Below are 3,912 nucleotides of genomic sequence, written 5' to 3'. Positions count from 1 at the left end.
AGAGAGGGACTGCCAGAGAGAGGGTCAGCGAGAGAGAGGGCCAGCGAGAGAGAGAGAGAGAGAGAGGGGTCAGAGAGGAAGAGAGAGAGAGAGAGAGAGAGAGGGACAGCGAGAGAGAGAGAGATAGAGGGACAGCGAGAGAGAGAGTGTGAGAGAGGGACAGCGAGAGAGTGAGAGAGGGACAGCAAGAGAGAGATGGACAGCAAGAGAGAGAGGGACAGCGAGAGAGAGAGGGACAGGGACAGCGAGAGACTGAGAGAGGGACACCGAGAGAGAGAGAGAGACAACAAGAGAGAGAAAGAGGGACAGCGAGAGAGAGAGAGAGAGAGAGGGACAACGAGAGAGAGAGAGAGAGAGAGAGAGAGGAACAGCGAGAGACAGAGAGAGAGACAGCGAGAGGGACAGCGAGTAAGTGAGAGAGAGAGGGACAGCGAGAGCGAGTGAGAGAGGGACAGTGAGAGAGAGAGGGAGGGACAGCGAGAGAGAGAGGGACAGCGAGACAGAGAGAGAGGGACAGCAAGAGAGAGAGAGACAGAGTGAAAGCGAGAGAGAGAGAGGGACAGCGTAAGAGAGAGAGAGAGGGACAACGAGAGAGAGAGGGATAGGGACAGCGAGAGAGTGAGAGAGGGACACTGAGAGAGAGAAAGAGAGACAACAAGTGAGAGAAAGAGGGAGAGCAAGAGAGAGAGAGAGGGACAGCGAGAGAGAGAGAGAGAGAGGGACAGCGAGAGAGAGAGTGAGAGAGGGACAGTGAGAGAGAGAGAGGGAGAGAGAGGGACAGCGAGAGAGAGAGAGAAGGACAGTGAGAGAGAGAGAGGGACAGCGAGAGGGACAGTGAGAGAGAGAGTGAGAGAGGGACAGTGAGAGAGAGAGAGAGAGAGAGAGGGACAGCGAGAGACAGAGAGAGAGACAGCGAGAGGGACAGCGAGAAAGTGATAGAGAGAGGGACAGCGAGAGCGAGTGAGAGAGGGACAGTGAGAGAGAGAGGGAGGGACAGCGAGAGAGAGAGGGACAGCGAGACAGAGAGAGAGGGACAGCAAGAGAGAGAGAGACAGAGGGAAAGCGAGAGAGAGAGAGGGACAGCGTAAGAGAGAGAGAGAGGGACAACGAGAGAGAGAGGGATAGGGACAGCGAGAGAGTGAGAGAGGGACACCGAGAGAGAGAGAGAGAGACAAGTGAGAGAAAGAGGGAGAGCAAGAGAGAGAGAGAGGGACAGCGAGAGAGAGAGAGAGAGAGAGAGGGACAGCGAGAGAGAGAGAGTGAGAGAGGGACAGTGAGAGAGAGAGAGAGGGACAGCGAGAGAGAGAGAGAGAGAGAAGGACAGTGAGAGAGAGAGAGGGACAGCGAGAGGGACAGCGAGAGAGAGAGTGAGAGAGGGACAGGGAGAGAGAGAGAGAGAGGGACAGCGAGAGAGAGACAGACAGGGTGTTAGCTAGGGAGAGAGAGAGGACAGCGAGAGAGAGAGAGAGAGAGAGAGGGACAGCGAGAGAGAGAGAGACAGAGGGACAGCGAGAGAGAGAGAGAGAGGACAGCGAGAGAGAGAGAGAGAGGACAGCGAGAGAGAGAGAGAGAGAGGGTTGGCGAGAGAGAGAGAGAGGTTCAGCAAGAGAGAGAGAGGGTCAGCGAGAGAGAGAGAGGGTCAGCGAGAGAGAGAGAGAGAGAGAGGGCCAGCGAGAGAGAGAGAGAGAGAGAGGGTCATCGAGAGAGAGAGAGAGAGAGAGAGGGACAGTGAGAGAGAGAGAGAGAGAGGGACAGCGTGAGAGAGAGAGAGAGAGACAGCGAGAGAGAGAGAGAGAGAGAAAGGGACAGCGGGGGCCAGAGAGGGACAGTGAGAGAGAGAGTGGGTCATCGAGAGAGAGAGGGACTGCCAGAGAGAGTGTCAGCGAGAGAGAGCGTCAGCGAGAGAGAGGGTCAGCGAGAGAGAGAGAGAGAGAGAGAGGGTCAGAGAGAGAGAGAGAGAGAGAGGGACAGCGAGAGAGAGAGAGAGAGAGGGACAGCGAGAGAGAGAGAGGGACAGCGAAAGAGTGAGAGAGGGACAGCAAAAGAGAGTGAGAGAGGGCCTGCGAGAGAGATAGAGAGGGACAGCAAGAGAGAGAGAGAGTGAGAGAGACAACAGGAGTGAGAAAGAGGGAGAGCGAGAGAAAGAGATAGAGAAGGACAGCAAGAGAGAGATAGAGAGAGGGACAGCAAGAGAGAGATAGAGAGAGGGACAGCAAGAGACAGAGAGAGAGAGAGAGAGAAGGACAGTGAGAGAGAGAGAGGGGGAAAGCGAGAGACAGAGAGAGAGACAGTGAGAGGGACAGCAAGAAAGAGATAGAGAGAGGGACAGCGAGAGAGAGTGAGAGAGAGACAGTGAGAGAGAGAGGGAGGGACAGCGGGAGTGAGAGAGAGGGACAGCGAGAGACAGACAGAGAGACAGGGTGTCAGCTTGGGAGAGAGAGAGGACAGCGAGAGAGAGAGAGAGAGGGACAGCGAGAGAGAGAGAGAGGACAGTGAGAGAGAGGGAGAGAGAGGGACAGCGAGAGAGTGAGAGAGAGAGAGGGACAGTGAGAGAGAGAGAGAGGGACAGTGAGAGAGAGAGACAGAGGGAAAGCGAGAGAGAGAGAGAGAGTGGGACAGCGAGAGAGCAAGAGAGAGGGACAGTGAGACAGAGGCGCAGCGATAGAAAGGGGCAGCGATAGAGAGAGAGGGAGAGCGAGAGAGAGAGAGAGAGAGGGACAGCGAGAGAGCGAGAGAGAGACAGCGAGAGGGACAGCGAGAAAGAGATGGAGAGAGGGACAGCGAAAGAGAGTAAGAGAGGGATAGAGAGAGAGAGAGGGAGGGACAGCAGGAGAGAGAGAGAGGGACAGCGAGGGAGAGACAGACAGGGTGTTAGCTAGGGAGAGAGAGAGAGGACAGCGAGAGAGAGAGAGAGAGGGACAGCAAGAGAGAGAGAGAGGGACAGCGAGAGAGAGAGAGAGAGAGGACAGCGAGAGAGAGAGAGAGAGGGTCAGCGAGAGAGAGAGAGAGGGTCAGCGAAAGAGTGAGAGAGAGGGACAGCAAGAGAGAGAGAGACAGAGGGAAAGCGAGAGAGAGAGAGGGACAGCGTAAGAGAGAGAGAGAGGGACAACGAGAGAGAGAGGGATAGGGACAGCGAGAGAGTGAGAGAGGGACACCGAGAGAGAGAGAGAGAGACAACAAGTGAGAGAAAGAGGGAGAGCAAGAGAGAGAGAGAGGGACAGCGAGAGAGAGAGAGAGAGAGAGAGGGACAGCGAGAGAGAGAGAGAGAGAGAAGGACAGTGAGAGAGAGAGAGGGACAGCGAGAGAGAGGGAGAGAGAGAAGGACAGTGAGAGAGAGAGAGGGACAGCGAGAGGGACAGCGAGAGAGAGAGTGAGAGAGGGACAGGGAGAGAGAGAGAGAGAGGGACAGCGAGAGAGAGACAGACAGGGTGTTAGCTAGGGAGAGAGAGAGAGAGAGAGAGAGAGAGAGGGACAGCGAGAGAGAGAGAGACAGAGGGACAGCGAGAGAGAGAGAGAGGACAGCGAGAGAGAGAGAGAGAGGACAGCGAGAGAGAGAGAGAGAGGGTTGGCGAGAGAGAGAGAGAGAGGTTCAGCAAGAGAGAGAGAGAGAGGGCCAGCGAGAGAGAGAGAGGGTCAGCGAGAGAGAGAGAGAGAGAGGGCCAGCGAGAGAGAGAGAGAGAGAGAGGGTCAGCGAGAGAGAGAGAGAGAGAGAGAGAGAGGGACAGTGAGAGAGAGAGAGAGAGAGGGACAGCGTGAGAGAGAGAGAGAGAGACAGCGAGAGAGAGAGAGAGAGAGAGAAAGGGACAGCGGGGGCCAGAGAGGGACAGTGAGAGAGAGAGTGGGTCATCGAGAGAGAGAGGGACTGCCAGAGAGAGGGTCAGCGAGAGAGAGGGTCAGCGAGAGAGAGGGTCA

Source organism: Carcharodon carcharias, chromosome 20, assembly GCF_017639515.1.
Source record: "Carcharodon carcharias isolate sCarCar2 chromosome 20, sCarCar2.pri, whole genome shotgun sequence".
Taxonomy (NCBI): Eukaryota; Metazoa; Chordata; class Chondrichthyes; order Lamniformes; family Lamnidae; genus Carcharodon; species Carcharodon carcharias.
The sequence above is the reverse complement of the archived record's forward strand: the minus strand, read 5'-3'. Positions refer to the sequence as shown.